General features: G+C 33.6%; 1 protein-coding gene across 2 annotated transcripts in view; it reads left to right on the forward strand.

Moving 5' to 3' along the window:
- Positions 1–2,670: 2,670 nt before the first annotated feature.
- LOC111055699 (leucine-rich repeat-containing protein 24) overlaps positions 2,671–20,135 on the forward strand; it is a 293,212-nt gene continuing 275,747 nt past the window's right edge. For both annotated transcript variants that reach the window (XM_039439081.1, XM_039439082.1), the window contains exon 1: positions 2,671–3,013. The gene's annotated coding sequence lies outside the window, so the exon portion shown is untranslated. The remainder of the gene's footprint in view (positions 3,014–20,135) is intronic.

Consider the following 20,135-nt stretch of genomic DNA (forward strand, 5'->3'; position numbering starts at 1 on the left):
GTCAGAGGGTCACAGCTTAAATAAGAATAGAGCTACCAATACAGAATACAGCACTTTTCAATTTAATTGAAAATCTTAGATACAGTTATTTCAGTATCTGAGTTATTCAACTAACCCCCAGCGGTGTCCTATCACTAAAGCTGCCATATCTCAGTTAATATTTATCCAATCATACAAAGTCAGGTAACAATCGATGGTTAATTAAATTCACTAAAAAACGTTATTCTTGTAAATTTGTTGTATAACAAACTGTTTCTGAGTTATTATTTTTTTAAGAAACAACATTTTGAATGGCCGCCATTTTGCTTTATGAATTTGGAAAATTATCATAATTTTTTGTAGCTTTTTCTAGTTGTTAGAATGATTGTGCAAAGTTTCAAATTTTGTATGCTCAATCATTATTTAGAAAAAAATAATAAGTGAAAAAAGCAAAATGGCCGCTGTGTGAGTAACTGAAAACTTTAGATATGTTTCTCACCCAGGAACAATGCCCTGGAGTATGAGTATGGAGTTCGTGAACTCTGTATAATGTTGAGATATTGTCAAAGGAAGGGATTTAAAAATAGGGATATGTTTTGAAAGACGAGAGGTATTGTACGTTTCATACGTATGTTTTGATACGATACGTATGAATTTCGTGTTTCAGTTTTAAAAGTTGGCTTTTCTATAATTATGTACGAAAAAGAAAGATCTTTATGTAAAATATGTAGTATGATCTTACCACGGAAGAAGGAAACCAGTAGTATTCTCTACTCCGTGATCTTACACACTGGACTAACTTTATCTTCCAACTCCAACTCTAAAAGAAGTATTTTCCAATACTAAGAATTACCAGCCTTCTAAATTTTTAAAACATTTTTCTATAACGGATGGCTGAATGCATTCACGCACAGATATAAGCTTAGCATACATTTTATGATACTAGATTTTCCAAAGCCGGAGGGCAAGTTTAATGATCAAGCATAAAGCTGTCCAAACACGAGCTTACATAGTTTGCCAACATTTCAATGAATATAATTCTCTAATATGGATCGTTATAATAATTCATGACTAAATGACATAAGATCTTGTATTAATGTTGTGCTACTCCACATTAATGTATACACTCGTATCTTAGGATAACTCAAATAATAATTATTGATTATCGTTTTTTTGTATCTGTATTAGTGATTTAAGAGCAGTACTGAGTTTATCAAGACAATATGGAAAATATGAATACTCTTTGGTCCTCTATTTCTCTATGGTTTTATAGAATAACAGTAACGACCTGCTCAAACTAATTCTATGGACATACGTTTTAAACTATTTTCTTGTTATTCTTTCTCTAGAACCAAAAAGTTGGGGTTCTCTCCTCGACTGAATCTCCTTCTATGCCTCTCCCCTCTCCCCTCCAGTATCTTGATTACCTCTTCTTTATTTCTTCTTCAATTCCACCTACATGCAATCCTCAAGAAAATCCAAACAAATGTTGAGGAGAAATCTGGAACAACAAGTGTAAATAATTGATCCATCTGTGAATTATTTCGCGCTTAATTATCAGCGCAAAGTTTACGCTTGTATAAAGTATTCAGAGTCTGTTCAGCGTTTAGTTCAATAGCAAATTATTCGTGAAAACTTGGAACTTTACACGTTTATTCAATAGCTGAAGTTGGGAACTGAGTAAGAATATGAATTTATCAGCCAACCGTCAGTAACAAATTAGTTTTTAATCCTCTTCCATTTCGAGTGGAAAGTAGCTCTTTACAATTAACGATGTTTTCATCCCCCATGTTAATAATTCAAGCAAACTCCGACGGATTTATCCCATCACAACTAAGTTGGGAAGCCTTCAAGTTGGAAGGAGAACGAACAGTAATGAAGATGTTCTCTGTTCAAATGAAAAGTAGGTAATTTATGATTTTCCCGTTTGTAAAACGACTCAATTACTTTAGTTAACTGAAACGTAATGGTTGAATGCTAATGAAAAATGTGAATTTTGAAGGCAGAATCTCGAAACTAGAATGGAGGAACCGAATGTAAGGTTTTGTTTTTTTGAAGTCCTCTATGGTTGTAGAAATAAGAAAAAAGCTGTACTTAACGTTTTTGATGCTATATTTAAAATTAAAAGTATGATTCAAATAGTTGATTGAAATTTCAAGCAAACTTTGACTGCAATTTCTGATATTTCCTTGACTATTTCTAGATAATGCTACGACTTATATTTACACACAAGCTAAATAAAACCTACATTATCTAGATAGCAGGATGAATGAAAAAAAATTGCCAAAATAACTGGACTCCTCTACTGTTGCTAGTGGCCTGATATTTGATGATAACTATTCATAGATAATAAACGAAAAGTATCTTTAATAATTTCCAAAGAAATCAAGTAATCGTAGTCTATTATTTTTATCAGAGTTCTCTGTATTTCAAGCAATCCCTTCTAAAAATGTAGATAATTGGCTGAATAGAATGAATAAGGTCACATTGTGTTGTACGTCCTTATACTGAGGGTCTAAAAAGGATAATAAAGAATTCAATTGAATAATTGAATTACAGCATTAGCTTCCATTTGTTTGAATGAACGCGCCACTCAGTGCGGGAGATTTTCAAAGTTGGAGGGATATTTAGTTTTGAACTGTGACCGGTTGGCAGACGTGCGCGACTGGTGACTGGTTGCCTTCGAATGCTGATTCAAACAACAGACTTGCACTCTTGCAGTTGAGTGAATACTGTGTTCGGTAGTTTTGTGACTTGTTTTCATAGTGGTGTGCGTTCGTATTTCCGATTTTATCACCCTGAAAACCAATTTATTTTATCCGATTTCAAATCCTGTGCGTGAAAAAACATGTCGAAAAGTTTTAACTGTTGTGGTAGCTAGGTTAGAAACTTTGAAACTAGCGGTAGCGTTGTGAAAGTGTGGTTATAAATTCAGAGTGTGAGTTGTTTGTGATCTGTGGTAGCCTATTCTATTGTGTTTTACTCACCATTCTTTGGATATAAACATCGGTTGCCGCTACAGTTTATCATTCTGGTAAGGTATTATGTAATTTAATTTAATAATTTGCTGTAAGTGATAGTTTACATGTGTTTTTGTCTTGTGCGTGGGTGATTGTACTGTAAAAATAATGGATCAAAATGCCCCAATAGTCAGGATGCAAGCCCGGTATAAATAGACGTTTTTATCATTAAAAATGTTAAATCTTGTACTATTTTTTTCACTTTAATGATTATTAGATTACACACTAGATTCAAATCTGGTTAGTAGGTTTTCTGTACACTATCTTCAACGTTTATTAGTTAAACATGAGATTATAAAACTTAATACCCTTCAAGCACATTGCAATAATACATTTTCTCAACATAATAACCTAGGAGTTACAACTGCTCTTCTTTTATAAATAAATACTGTAACAGAACATAATTGCCGTACCATGCCGGTAAAATGTTATGCGATTACATAGTCAAAAGTATTGAATAAAAAGCTTCAGTACACAGTTGAGTTCTATGATATACCGTATAGGTTATGTTTACGGCAATTATAGTACTTATACCAAAATATGGTTTCTACATTTGAATCGCATGTTTAATGAAGATGATAAACTGGTCATGTTAGCATAATTAATGGATTAATGCATTTTTCTTTCAACAAGATTTTCTTGAATATTATGTGCTATAATATTTATGAGGGCAGTACTATGCTTTCTTTCTCTCTTTTTTTGGGAAAAGTGTGAGGAGGAACCTACTTGGATCCGCGCCAATCCTGGTCTCCAAACACAAAAAGTTTTGTTGACAACTCAATTTTGAAGAACAGACATTAAAAAAAGAGGATCCAACATTTTTGGACCATATCAATCGTAAAATTCTGATACTTTGCAGACTTTATAGGGGTTTGTGTTTTGATTCACCGAACAAATATTCGCGTTGTTACAACATTTCATCAGTGGGAGTGGGAGGTACTTTGCAAACTTTACAATCACAAGATTAGCAGTGGAAGTCTGTAATAACTTTGCGCCCTGTATAATATCAGCCAGCGACAATGGTCTTGAGCATGAACAGGGTCCAAAATAAGTATGCCATAAATAAACAGCTTAGTATTTTTGATCCTCTTGAATCGGTGTCATCTTTCTATTTATTATTCTTTCTTTGTGAGAAAAAGAGACTGGGGACAAAAGTTTTTGGCGGGGCAAAGTTTTTTACGGCTTCAGAAGTTTGAGTGCATGGATTAAATCTTGTAAAATGGGGTTTAAAATCAATGAAGTGTTGAAAGGAAAAGCTTAGAGGGCGTAACTTCGTTTACGAATTGAATATTATGTCTGGCGCTGATAAAAAGCTGAATAAAAGCTATCTTCTCTTGTTATCAGCTGTATTATTCCTTTCAGATCTTTAGGATCGGTACTTTTGGGAATAAAAAGTTATTTAGAGTTATTTTAGCGGTAGAAAAGTATGAATAGAAGTTTTTACGTTGAAAGGGCTAATCTTCTGAGAGGGCTAATATATACTGTAACCCAATAATAATTATAATCTCTACTCAAACTTTTTAGTAGTTGAATGGTATCAGTTATAAAGAAGGATTAACAAAAAGTTCATTCGCTTTATTATAATCTATAGGCATAGCCCACATATACTATCCATAAAAAAGAAAAATTGCACAAATTGGTTTTAATTAACAATAAGCAATTTATTATTACAAAATATTTTATGAGGACAAGAAAAACTTGATAGTTCCTTATTTATATTTTTTATTGATTTAATCATAAATGTTCATAGTTAAGAAAGGTGAAATATTTTGGTAATTCATTATTTCGTTATATCATAACGTTTTGGCAGAGTTGAGGGAAGATTACTAACTTCTCTCTGGTTTTGTGAACGGTGCGGAGGTTGAAAATGATAGAGCTATCTGCTTTGTTAATGACAGACAAGGATGGTAAACTAATGTTTATCAGCTGACAGCTGCTGACTTTATGAGGTGATTGTCATTATAATAGGGACTTCAATCTGACTATAATTATAATAGGGAGAGATAAGCTAGTACTGTGAGATCTAAGTATAAAAGTCAGCATCAGATTAAGGGTTTGATCACATGCATGCATGTATGTGCAAGTGCAAGTCAGATCATGCATGAGGTGAAAAACAAAATCTGGAAAGAGTCATTCAATCATGTTGTGACTTAGCTGCTCACACTGAAAACAACCAGTAAATTCACGCGTTCAGTTTAAGAGCTCCAATTGCTCTTTCCAGATTTTGTTTCCCATCTGCGCGCTTGTTCATTCGCATCCAATGTGATCATACCTATTGATTTGCTTGCTTGTAGACGTAGGCTCAACTCACACTTACGCGACTCAGGTCGAGAAGAGACTCGAATGGTGACAAATGGTGACAGTCTCGGAGACTAGAATCGACTGGTCTGAGTGTCACCATTTGGAAACACATGCTTTCGAGTCTATTCTCGACCAGAGTTGAGCCTAAGTGCCAGTTGTACAAAAGCATTATAAATTTCAAGTCTAATTTCAAGTCTGCTTTCGAGTCTATTCTCGACCAGAGTTGAGCCTAAGTGCCAGTTGTACAAAAGCATTATAAATTTCAAGTCTAATTTCAAGTCTGCTTTCGAGTCTATTCTCGACCAGAGTTGAGCCTAAGTGCCAGTTGTACAAAAGCATTATAAATTTCAACCTTGATTAATTCCAACAGAACCAATCAGAGAAGCTTTCTTTTCAAAATTTCTCTGATTGGTTCTTGTGGATGTAATCATGATTAAAACATAAAAAGCTTTTGGGTAATCGGGCTTAAGTGGGAATATGTTGAACTACCAAAATATTTCATCTCAATTATGAAAATGTATAAATTATATATGACAAAATATATTTTCTTTACGAATATACCTACCTCTTATATACCTCCTTCTTCATCCATTACCCACATCTGTGGGATCGATGGCGTCATTATACAATAAAAACAACACTTTCATACTCAAGTCAAGATCAAGATGGCAGAAAGTGACTAAGTAGTTAAAATTTGAGTCAGATCATCACTCATGTATTCACGCACTTCATAGTAGGCTCTGACTCTCATGATCCGGTCACCACTCTCTCAAAATCACGCAAATCCAACTGCTTCACTCCTGCAGGCAGTCTATTGAAGTAGCGTAAAGCTGCACTCCCATACACACCTGCGACCTCTGAAGACGTACCCTCGGGATGTCAAGCAGCTCTCGATGCCTAGTGTTGTGATGGTGCACATCATTCCGATCAACAAACCATGCTGACTCTTCTTGACATGCAGCAGGCAGAGAAGAAGGAAGTGGCTGACAACTGTCATAATACCCAGTCTTACAAAAAGGGGCTCGCAGTGTGCTCGATGTTCGCTAGCAGTTATAATCCGTGCAGCCCGTTTCTGCAGCTTAAGTACTTCCACCACCCTTGCTGAATGACCCACATGAGCAGACCATAGGAGATATGGCATGGAAAAGTGCATGGTCAGTCATTACCAGATATGCCTCTGTCACATGTCCCCTCAGCTTCAGCAACAAGAAACAAATTCGCGACAGCCTCCTGGTCACTTGTTGGATGTGGCTAGCGCCCAGTTCAGTTTTGAGTCCAAGACAAACCCTAACAGCTTTACAGGTCCTGTTCAGCTGGCAGGCTGCGAGACAAACTGCAGATTATGTTTTGTGTCTTGTTCTCATTCAACTGAAAGCGATTTGCCTGGAACCATGAGGTTGAAGATTGGAGATGCTCTGCTGACAGTTCTAGCACATGCTGTAGGTCCACTCCAGATGACAATAAGGACGTATCATCAGCAAATAGCAGAGTCGAGCCGTTGTTGTCCAAGTCATTTATCATTATGATAAACAGGATTGGTCCCAGTATTGAAATCTATAAGATCTATAAAATCTATAAGATGGGATTGATCATTATTATTATTTCATTCTATTATTTTATTTATTCAATGATACACAATCATCATGTAAAATAATATGGGGAGGATCAACAGGCACAGCCCAAAACTGTTCCTCCCCCGAATTTTGATTCATTAAAATAGTCCATAAAAAAGGTGATGTTTACACTTTATAAAATGTTGGCTAATTTTCTCACCAAACACTTGAAACAATTTATTTTGAATTTAGAAAGATGAAGATCCGAATTGATAACAAAATTCCTTCTACTTAGCACGCAAAACTATTAACAAGAATCTACAATTTATGATCAGATCAGATTTACCGGGATAAATTGAATCATAGCTATCTACCAGGAGGCGGTGGAAAAGGAAAAGAGGCAACTTATTACTATTCCCTCTGCCTTTATAACTTGAATCTCACTGCAGAGATTGAAGAGCTTTAAAATATTAGGTGAACTTTGATTACAGAAGTATGAACTGTTGCATCTTCTATAGGCCTAAGAAGTTGTTATGGTATTTCAAAATTCTCTGTGAAGTTGTTTTATTCCAGTTATTTTGAAATAGGCTACAGAATCTGTTCAAAATCTCATTTCTAATCAGTTGATTCCTCAGAATTTTATCGCGATTTCAAGGTAGACCGTAGAATGTCAGGTGAATTACCTAATAAGGTGTGAAGATTACGACAACGATGACTAATCAGCGAGTGATGGATTTTAGTTATCGCTGCAATGACTGTCAGTGAATTTGATGCTGAGTCATCCAGTGTATATTCGTTCATTCATTTCCACAATCCAGTTTCAGTCGCCTTGAAAATTACGCAATCGCACGTTATAGTAGGCCTATATGTCTGCTTATCAATTGAATTCTGACCAAGTTTAATGTGTAGAGATAGTAAAATTTACTTTGGTGACGATGCTTTTCAGCATTTGGGTGTGTTTAAAGCTCAAAATAGATACAGTAATAAAACTATTTTTATCAGAACTTTATTCACAGTACAGTGGAGTCTCGAATTCTATTCTATCAAACCCGCTCTAATAATAATTATAGATCTCTGTTTGTCCAGGTTGAACTATGTATTGAACGATACACGGTACTGTAAACAGCTTTTATCACTCTGCTGTGAGTGCTGACTGATGTATTTGAATATTCTACATCTATTTAGTTAGGTCTAACCCAATTGATTTTTGAGAATTTTTATTTAAATAAAAGTGTTCCATTCTATTTATCAATTATTAATTTATTCAATTTCCAACGGTACAATACCAATTTTACAAGAAAACCAACAGTAGAAAGACAGATACAAACAGAAAAGTATAAACAATACACAACATTTGAATATCAAATAATATAATAATAATATCCTATCCTATTATATTAAGCGAACAATTTCTGTATATTTGTATTTTTATATCTGGTTATTTATGTTCAAAAGATCTCAAAAACGGCTCTAACGATTTTCACGAAATTTGGAACATAGTAGGTTTATGATATAAAAATTCGATTGCACTAGGTCTCATCCTTGGGAAAACTCGCTGAACGACATTAAAAGGATAATTCATCCTTGGCTGAAACAGCTCTGGATAGTAAAAAAGTGAGTGAGCGAGTGAGTATGTGAAAAATCAAAATATCGCATCTCCGAAATTCATAAGATGACATATAGCCAGCTGTGAAATATAAACACGATCATTTTAGAGAATTGTGTTCTGTTTATCACTAAATAAAAATAACAAGCGAAGCTCGGTGCCCCGACATTATAAATAATGCAAGCAAAATTTTCTCATTCTTTCGTACATCACACAGTATGAAATCATCTGGGGCAATTATAAAATACATTAATAAAATTCGATAAAAGCAGGAATATCATAGAATTTCCTTGATTTTTTGAGGATTCTATGTTTTTTTGGAAAGAGTATAGATTGCCAACCAAGCACTCTTTTGCAATACATATTTCCGTTTGAACGCACCAGTTGACTTTAAAGATGATCAAATCTGATGAAACGATAAAGAGCACATATTTTGATGAAACATTGAAGACTATTCAATTGACAAGAAGCTAGATTAGGCCTAAATATCTAGAGGACTCGTTATCTATGTAATTGCAAAAGACTTGAATATCTCTGAGTGAACTCTTTCCACTGTCGGTCTTTGTTTAGAGTGGGTTTCGAACTCCCTCACTCTATACGGTATTTTGCCCGGCGCCAATCAATCACTTTGGATTGATAAAATAATTATTTTACTATAATTTCACTCACTGTGTGGATACTTATATTGAAGAAAAAGATAAAGATAGATAGATCAGGGTCGTGTGTAAGGGAATGTACGAAGTGAAAGGCAAAACAAAGGTTAATTATGAATTTATTATTGAACTTTAAATTTATATGAATTTATAAAAAATTGATCAAAAATATAGTAATGATTAGATATAAATACAAGATGATTAAGTTTTTTGAAAGTACAACAGTTCAAGTTTAATTTTAAACAACAAAATTTAACAAACAGTTATTATTACTTTTATCAGGTTACTTGAAAAATAAGTAATAAATCAAATATTGAACACCTCTAGTTAAAAATACGATTATAGTCAAAAATAAGAGAATTGATAAATTTTAAAGAATGAATATGATTAGGGGAGTCCTGCTTTAAAAAAATATTATTTGTGCAAAGAAGAAAATTTCAACTGTAAGCTTCAAGAAGTTAATTAAACTGTATCTACAGATTGTATTTAGAAGAGCTAAATAATTAATTTGCTGTTTACTTTGATGCTATGTAATTTGATATAGTTATTTGGGCTTTTTAGGGTGGGATGGTGTGGATTTGAAATGAGAAAAATTGAAAATCTAAATACAATCTTTACCTGGCTCAGTCAATTCCTATAGGATAATTGAAGTCTGAGACCAAAAACTCACTCCTACACTGAACACTGTCCAAAATCCAGTTTCAGTCGCCTTGAAAATTACGCAATCGCACGTTATGAGTAGGCCTACATGTCTGCTTATCAATTGAATTCTGCCCAAGTTTAATGTATAGAGATAGTAAAATTTACTTTGGTGACGATTCTCTTCAGCATTTGGGTGTGTTTAATGCTCAAAATAGATACAGTAATAAAACTATTTTTATCAGAACTTTATTCACAGTACAGTGGAGTCTCGAATTCTATTCTATCAAACCCGCTCTAATATTATAGATCTCTGTTTGTCCAGGTTGAACTATGTATTGAACGATACACGGTACTGTCTGTAAACAGCTTTTATAACTCTGCTGTGAGTGCTTAATAATGTATTTGAATATTCTACATCTATTTAGTTAGGTCCAACTCAATTGATTGTTGAGAATTTTTATTTGAATAAAAGTGTTCCATTCTATTTATTAATTATTAATTTATTCAATTTCTAACGGTACAATACCAATTTTACAAGAAAACCAACAGTACAAAGATTGATTGATAGATTGATTGAGTACTTTATGTAGATTACAATATATACTGGCTTATACACTTATATACAATAGCTTACAATACAGCAAAATTATGGATGAATTTACAAAATATAAATTAAGAAAATAATTATTGAGCTGTATGTAATATAAAAAAAACAATTTGTAATAACTATAGATGAAATAGATAATATTGTTAAAATGCATCTACATAAATTGGCGGAGCTTTGGACATATCAATGTCCATTCTGATAGACAGATACAAACAGAAAAGTATAAACAATAAACAACATTTGAATATCAAATAATATAATAATGATATCCTATCCTATTATATTAAGCGAACAATTTCTGTATATTTGTATTTTTATATCTGGTTATTTATGTTCAACAGATCTCAAAAACGGCTCTAACGATTTTCACGAAATTTGGAACATAGTAGGTTTATGATATAAAAATTCGATTGCACTAGGTCTCATCCTTGGGAAAACTCGCTGAACGACATTAAAAGGATAATTCATCCTTGGCTGAAACAGTGTGGATAGTAAAAAAGTGAGTGAGCGAGTGAGTATGTGAAAAATCAAAATATCGCATCTCCGAAATTCATAAGATGACATATAGCCAGCTGTGAAATATAAACACGATCATTTTAGAGAATTGTGTTCTGTTTATCAATAATATAATACATTGCAATAGTAAAATACTAGTATAATAGTATAATACAGCAATAGTAAAATACATTGATCGAATTTGATAAGAGGATGAATAAATATCATAGAATTCCCTAGATTATTTTGAGGAACCCTGTTTATTTGGAAAGAGTGTAGAGTGCCAACCAAGCACTCTATTGCAATACATATTTTGGTTTGAACGCACCAGTTGACTCTGAAGATGATCAAATCTGATGAAACGATAAGGAGCTCATATCTTGATGAAAAATTGAAGACAATTCAATCGACAAGAAACTAGATTAGTATAGGCCTAAATATCTAGAGGACTCCTTATCTATGTAATTGCAAAAGAGTTTATTATCTCTGAGAAAGCACTCTACAGTGTATATTGGAATAAGTATAAATTTTGAACGTCCCAAACACCTTGGATAGCCTACCTCTTATTTCATGAAACAATGAAGATGCTTGAATTCACTAGATTACTTGGTTATTACAGTGGATCTAGAGATGTCTTATCTGTAAGATTGTAGAGTAAACCACTCTCTGAGAGCAATGTACTGCAAGTGTCACATTCAGAACGGAAACCAAGTGGGTTTGGATTGGCGAGACCTAGTTGTAAACAAAACCAACAAGCCGGTGCAGACATGTCTTCAAAGCTCCTCCAAATGCCAAGAATTTCAATCAACCTCATTTCTGATCATCGGAAGACTGAACGCAATAATTTTATCGCCATGGGAAATCCCCCCTTACCACTCCCAACCACTCCCCCGTACATGAACCGGCTCTATCAAGGTCAAATGGTTGAGTGCTCAATTTGTGCGTTCTTTAAAGACCCACTCGTCTCTTGTAAAACCTGCAATCTTATCGTAAATTGCAAACAAATTGTGAGTTGAAATAGCAATGGCCTTGTTGAGTTTTATCGCTGAAAATGTTAAGTGAGTAATGTAGTTCGGGTTTAAAGTTACAACACCTATCCAAAGGAAGACACTTGCTAAAAAAATAGGGTCAGAGCTAATTATATGCCTTAAAGAGCAATTGAATTGAATGGAAGGAACGAATAAATTCTTCCTGCAATATTTCATGATGTTTTGATTGTCATTGAATAAAACTGAAACGAAAATAAATAATATGACAATATGACTGACATTCAGTTTTCAATTATGTCATTGATAGCTCTCTTCGATACATGTTTTTACTATTAAAATAGGGGACCTATTGGTTTCAATTACGTGCACCCAATGTTTTAGGATTAATATTTATTGATAATCAAAATTTAGGAATAAAATAGTCTTGGGCCAAGCCTGTTCTTCCTTCATAATCATATTTATATTATTTGTTATTGTATCCATAAATAAATAAATTGAAAAATATTGGTAGCCTGTTCATTAGAAACTGGTATTCTACATTTTCTTGGAGCAAATTATAATTTTTTTTCATTTGGAATATTATTCATTTGAAGCAAATTACAGCACAGTAATTTGGAGTGAATTAAGTTAGATGGATATTGGAGAACAATTTTCTCAAAGAATGCATGTATGAGTGGTGTGCACTTATAACTTATACACACTGAAGCCCTATAATCAAATAATAATAACTCAGCAAATACTTCAGGGAAACCTATAAAGAGTCCTAACAGAATTCTCACTCCAATTCTAATTATTTATCCTTCATTCTCCGTCTGATTTGCAATAAACACAACATATTCTAAACAAAATCTCCTGTATGGCTTCATTATATAAGAAATAGTATGTCAAGGCTAGGAATGCATTTATTCAAGGTTGAGTAAAACCTTGAAGAATACATGAAGAATATATTTGGAAAATAAACGTAGACAAATTTTGTTGACAAAGTATGTCAATTAATAATTTGATGAATTATTTGGGAATGAAATCATTTGTCGTAAAAATTAAAATGGAATCATAAAGCTTTCCTCTCTATATTCAAGGTATGTAGTCCAGATCTAGATTCTAAAGACTGCCAGTTGAAATTTAGAAGTACTTCAGAAATACTCCATTCTACCAAGAAGTATAGCTGAGTTGATACTGTTCCAACCTATATTGAACTCCAACTTATAACAATATTTCAATTTATACATAACTAACACACAATATTAAACATTTTGTTTTCTATAATAATGCCTTATATTCTTGTAATACTTTCTTATATGTTTGATCCACTCTCAAAGACTTTCCCCTAATATACCGTATAAACTTACATATTAGGGGCTGTAGGCCTACCCCAAAATCCTTTCAAATACCCAATACCTCATTTCATTTATTTGTCGTCACATTACATCAATTTTTGAGTAACACTCATTTGACTGGTGACATGTCAATACTAGAACAAAATTATATTTAAAAGACTTAGTTCTAACTTCTTGAAAGTAAGATAAATAAATACACTCTATGATGTATCTCATCAAATTCACATGGAAAACTAAATCATTAACAATCTCAAACTAAATCAAAATACAAAGCCATTTTAAATAATTGAGAAATTTTTGTGTAAATATGTCAAACAATTTAAATTTTTATTTACACACATTTTTATAGTGGGTGCAGCGTACTTATTGGAGATTGTTATTGTCAATACAGTACTGTATTCCTGTTATTTTAAAAATTCATTCTCCCACACTTTACTATCCTCTTTCACTTTATCACAATATTTCTCTCACTTTCTCTCCCTCTCTCGCTGTATCAGCGTCTTCCTCTCCTTCCTATCAGTCTTCCTCTCTTGTAGCAATTGTTAATGACATCTGATTCTCTCTCACTCTCTCTAAATTAATTCCTCTCCCTAGTCGCCTACGTAATGATACCAAATTTACACAAACATAGATATTATATTGAGTTTCTCAAGTCACATGGCTAGCAGTAAGTACGGAAATATAGATATATCGTATAGCCCGCATGGCGGCTCATCTTACGAAACTCTCCCAGTGTTATTGTAGCCGTATAGTTATGAATAGCATAGTGAAAGACTATAATTATATCGTGACCTTAGCTGACCTTGGCGTTATAAATAACGTGTGAGAGTGTTCTGTCACGCGCAAGAGTATAGCGTGCCGTTATCGCTCAAGTAGGGTGGAGCTGGTTGATGGAATTGTCTCATCAAAAGGTTCACATTATTTGTTTGACGTATCAAATTTGAATTTGAAGAAGGGGCGGAGATTTTTAGTTTAGATTTTGAGTAGTTGAAGTTGTAATTAATTACTTATAGATAAAAGACGTGCTCTTGGTGTAGCTTCTGGAAGGGTGACAGATTGAGGCCGGCTCAACTCATTTTCAAGAAATATAACAAAATAATAGATTATTTATTGAAAGAAGCAACACAGTTATTTAGTAATCCAATAAGTGTTAATACAAAATTAGGAAATCTATAAGCTTTAAAATCACTTAAATTGGAAGCCAATTCAGAGAACTTCGGAACCACCTAAATCTATAAGTGCATTCATCTCTTGTCATCATATCTTCCACTATATCCACGCACAATATGTAGGGCTTATGTTGACCATCATCTTCAGCATAAACTAAACTAAAATTCATATTCCAATTTCTCCAATTGATGTTTGCATGCTAAAGATAGTGGATTTGTACTAGGTATTAGATAATACATTTTTCCTATCAATGGCTGGACTGTAAAACTCTTCTTTCATTTATCACAACTCCGTCCTTGTGAAACAATTCATCTCAAAATTGATAATGATGTAACAACGAAAACTAGTTTCTCAATGTTGATTGTGACAGCTTCAAGTTTTCTTATGACAAGTGATTGTTTTTTTTTTACTCAAAAAACAGACATGCAGTAATTATTTTGTTACAAAATAGGCCTACAAAATATGAATAGTTCATTAAACAATTGTTATGGAGTAACAACCAAAACTAGTTTCTTGATGTTCTGATGAATATTGTTGCGACACATAAAGATTTCTCATCCGAACTGGCATTATAGAATTTTATATTTTCAGTTGAGAGACCCATATTCAAATATATAGTAATGTTTTGACTCTTACATTAGTTTACAAGTCTTCAACAGTTTTCTTATTCATAAATAGTTCCTGGATATATGATTCGAAGAGCCAATTTACAAGTAAATTTAAGTATTACAATGAATTGAAGATAAAACACTTCTACATTCTACCAGGTGATATTCCAATCATATTCTTAAGCCTATTCTTAGCCTACCCCCACCTTAGTATTTATTTGCCCTTGAGTCGCGTGATCGGAATTTCCCTTTTCTGGAAGCATGTGGGGTTCCTTTCACCCCTTTTTCACATTCAGGGTGATTTTGGGGTAGATACAGAAGGGTTAGAACCCTGGTAACGAGGTGCTAAACCAGGAAGGAAACACATGGTGTGAGACGCAGGCTTTACCATTACAATGCAAATTGCACATTAAAAAAACGTAACACTCGCTATCATTATGATTATGATTATTATGCCTAGCGCACTTTTATGTCGTCGATTTTATTGTTACGTCTAGGGTGGCCGGCTGAAAGAACATAACCTCTGCAGAGCACGTACACTGTAACAAGGGGAGGGAGTATTTTAAGTGGTGGAATTTTAGGAAAATGTGAACGCTCGAGGTAGGGTAAACAGAGGTGAAGGGGCTGTTGTGTATAAATGTGTTTGTTTATTCAATTGTCTGTACTTTTTATCTCCGGTAGGTAGACTGGAATGAGAACATGCTATGAGACTATTATGCTCTTTTTATAGTTATCTTCATCAAGTATCACACACACTATTCGTAAAAGCTACTATAATTACGCAAAAATGTTCCAATTAATGGTGATTTGAGTGTCATATTTTTGTTTTTTATTCTGTTTTTAACCATCAAAATTTAAAATTCTTAGTTTTCGTTGTTTTTTTAGTGGAAATGGACCAAATTTTAGAAAAGTGAAACCATAACCCTATCTCGGACTTTTAAAATGTTATCTAAATTTGGGAGAAAAATGGTACAAGGAGTATCCTTAGTTTTTCTCTCCCAATCAGTGCTTCTTTGTAAAAATTATAACTTACTAAAATAAAATTACTAAAAATAAATAAGATGCCGAAAAATGAATGTTTGGATGAAAATAGGAGATGTGAGTGAGTAGGAAGAATCATTATTTGAGAAAAAATACATATTTACTGATTCAAGTATTGTAGAATAATAAAAAAAAAAAATACTGAGTCAAGTATCATATTATACTCGTAATAGGTTACTATAATTGTGATATTGTTTTAGAAAAAAACGCACTGCATTAAATATTATTGGAAAATATAGAATACACAATTCATCCAGTTCATGAGAAAGAAGTGATTTCATGAGTTAGTAGTTTGGATTTTGGATGTTAATTAAAATTCTTGAGCTGAAGAGTTTTTAAAACCTGTATGAACTCCTTCAACTCCTGTGCCTTCCACGATGCATGACCAAATAAGAAGTATGATTTGAAAAAAATGTGATTTTTTTAAAGTATGATTGAGTTTTGAAAATGTATGATTTCGCGTGGAAAATTGATTTTTGAACCAAAAGTATTCAACCATTCTTCTAAAACGTTTGGACTATCTAGCTACTCAATTCTAGAGGTTTTCTACCCTTTCTTTGAATTAATATTTTCTTTAATTTTATGATACTTTTAATACAAAAGTATCATAATACTCTTCTGAAATTTTTTTTCCAACTACCAATATTCAGAATTTTTCATTGAAATGTGAACTGACTTATATAAAACTACTGATTTTTTCCTCAATAACTATGTCACCGAACAATACATTGACGCGTTGCCATTGTTCTATAATCCAATAGTCGCAGTATCGTATACATTAGTATTCATAATCTGAATGAATAAACACTCGCGCATTGACAAAACTGAAGTCAATGCTATAAGTCAAACTGCCAGCATGTCTTGTAAACAACTTCAATGCTCCCCATTGAAACAATGCTGCCATATTCAAGTGAATCTCCCTGAACGCATTGTTTCAGTCTGAGTGCAGAAATTCGTAATTTGCATTTGGAGCAAACAGTGTTAGAGCCTCTAGTCTGTCTGAAATGAAATACCGCTCTGTTATTCGGTTGTGTGTGTGTTTATGCGTGTTGGGTGGAGGTAATTAAAGTTGCATACGACCCTAACTACTTTCATCTATCATACAATTACATCGTGATTAATAACTTATGATTAAACATTGTGACATACCGCGGATTCTCTGATACAAATAGAGGGATACAAGTAGAGTAGTTACTGTGTACTTCCTGATATAATAGGGGAACAAGTTGTACAACTACTTGGTATATGTTGTTTTGGATGTTTAAGTGTAGTGGATATGATACAGTTATATATTTATAGTGAAATTCTCTTCAAACTATCAATATTCCCTTGAATAACATCAAACCCCCCATTCAACCAATGCTGTCAGACTGAACTGAATCTGGTGACTATAATTTTGATCGTATTATTGTATATAGTAAAGGGGGATAGGTTACAGGTGTAGCTCGAGAGCTAGGGGATATGCTACAATTGTACATATAGTCTGAGATGCATATTATATGAGGGGAGTAAGTGAGAGTAGCATGTGTAATTTGTTTACGATGTCTAATAAAGTAGGATTAGGATTGTGTTGTACGTGAATATGGTCTGATGTGTGCGGGCCATAGGTCTCTCTACCTATTTAGTTCTGTGTGAGGGTTGTGACAATATTTAATAAGCAAATGACGTATCCGACTTATTTGTAGGAATCCTAGTGAGGTTGTGGGTTGAATCTCTCAAATACCTGAAACGATGTTGGAAGAGGCCATGACGGTGTATCATTGCTGATTTGAAATTGACTGACAGAATTGATAGGTAGACGGTGTATTATTGCAGCTTTCCAAGTGTCTATTTAAATTTCAATATTGGACTGGAAATATAACTTCCTATTTTCTGATTTTGCGCTTTAGTGTATCAATATTTCAATATAAATAAAAATAGAAATATGAGTACCCTTTTAAAATTGTTTAGTCACAACATGTTTTGGCTACTATGAATTAAATAAAATTTATTTATGCTTTTATTATTTATTTTCCAATCATTTGATAATGGCATCAAATAGCCGAAACATGTTGTGTCTAACAACAGTTTTAAAAGGGTGCTCAGTTATTTATATTCCAGAGTAGCCCTAAAGAAAAAAAGACGATTTCAATATTATTCTACTCAACTGAAAACATAAGTTGCTATCTTTCCACTTTCCATTGCTCATTTTCTTCTCTTGCTTCCTTATTCATCGTTCTATTCTCCATCTCATATAAGATAACTTTATTCTTATCAAAGCCACTCTTTATTCTCTGACTGATGAATTTTCCATTCATCTTGTAAATAAAACCTCCTGAACGTGATCTTGTTATTCTCAATCCTTCTCCCCAGACTCACTCTTTCGCTCCTTTACATTATCTTTTTGTTCCTTAGTGTCTCATTGACGCTATATATCCCTTTATCCTATTCTTTCATACTATTTAATCCTTTCTCTACCACCAAAACTCCATTACAATCTCATTCTTTGACGTCTCATTGACCACAACCTATTCTACTCCTTAGTAGTTCAATCTATCTCTCTCACTCCCTCTCTTCAGTCCTCTTCTTCCATCACGTATACTATGTAGCTGGAGTTAATTGAACAAATTCACTTTTAGATTCTCCCACTTGATCCATTCATCTTTCAAGTGAAATCTCTTTAAGCTCGTTATTCTCAATTCCACTAATTCCTTCTCACTATTCCCCTCTTTTTCACTCTATTCCTTTTTCTTCCTTACCATCTCTCTTTCTATCACCATCCTTGGACCACTTTCGCATTTTTTTCTTTCAGTCTATTGTGTTTCATTAACTTTTTATCCTTTTCTCACTCACTATTTGATAATTTATCCGTCTTCTTTTCTCCATCACCCTCATTGATTGGCGTCTCAATTGAAGTGACATCTCTTCTCACTCCTTGATCCTTCACTCTTTAACAATTCTCATCTATCTCTCTCTTCCCCTCTTTTTTCCCTCACTATATTTCTCTCTCTCCTCCCTCATTGTCAGTACCATGCACTCTCTACTCACTTTTTAATCTTTTACTCTCTCACATTTTCTATCACTTTCTCTGTTCATTATTTGACAGTAAACGCACTCTTCTAGCTCACTTTTTAATCCTTTTTCTCTCTCAATCTCTCCTCATTAATTGACTCCCAGCATTGGTTCAATGTTCAACATTGATGTCTTTTGTAAATAATGCTGACAGTTTAAAATGAATCGCACCACAGTAGTAAGATCCACTCTTCTTACTTCTTAATCCTTTTCTGTCTCACATCTCCGCTCTCATATCACTTTCTCTCTTTAATCATTGACTGTGTCTTGCATTCGTAGTGGCGCACAACCCTTAGGCATGCGACCCCTAGCCTGAGTGTCCTTGAGGGTTTAGAAGGCTGCTGTGAAGGGTTGAGACGATCCTAGTATTACTTTCTACACTAATATGCACCAGGGATAGGTTTCCTGAGGGTGGAGGTATGTAGATAGGTTGGGGAGGATTTAAAGGGGAATTGAAGGGTTCTGGGGGTAGGATGGAGAGATGAAGGGGTAAGTTGAGGAGGATCTAAGAGGTGAAGAATAAATAGAGAGCGCGAGAGAAAGAGGACTTGAGTGTACACTCCACTCTAGATAGCACAGTGCAACTTACCACCTTCAAGAATTACCTAAGCATTGCTTGAATGGATATACACCATCTTTTTCCGTCACAAGAGTAAGATATAATGCGATATATTATAGGAAATAAGCTTTGCTTGAATGGTCTTTATCATTATGCAGTTGCCAGTAATGTTGTCCTACTTTAACTTCTATCAAAACATTTTTGAGTCTGACTTGAGTTTGGGAATGTACAAATCTGCGTTTGAAGTTGATTACATATTCTATAATCGGGAATTATGGTATTCATTCATGCAAATTTTAGTAATTTCTGTTCAAATCCAATCCAATATCAAACATATTAAGTACTGTAAAAATCTGCGATTCAAATACATTACATATTCCATTATCGGGAATTATGGTATTCATTAGTACAAATTCCAGTAATTTTTGTATTATTTCATTTGTGAACTGTGTATTGTTGTGACCTTTATTCACTCAGTAAGAATTTTGTAACATTGTGATAGATTTCATAGCAGGGCTTACCCT

The sequence above is a fragment of the Nilaparvata lugens genome, chromosome 12, assembly GCF_014356525.2.
Source record: "Nilaparvata lugens isolate BPH chromosome 12, ASM1435652v1, whole genome shotgun sequence".
NCBI classification, from domain to species: domain Eukaryota; kingdom Metazoa; phylum Arthropoda; class Insecta; order Hemiptera; family Delphacidae; genus Nilaparvata; species Nilaparvata lugens.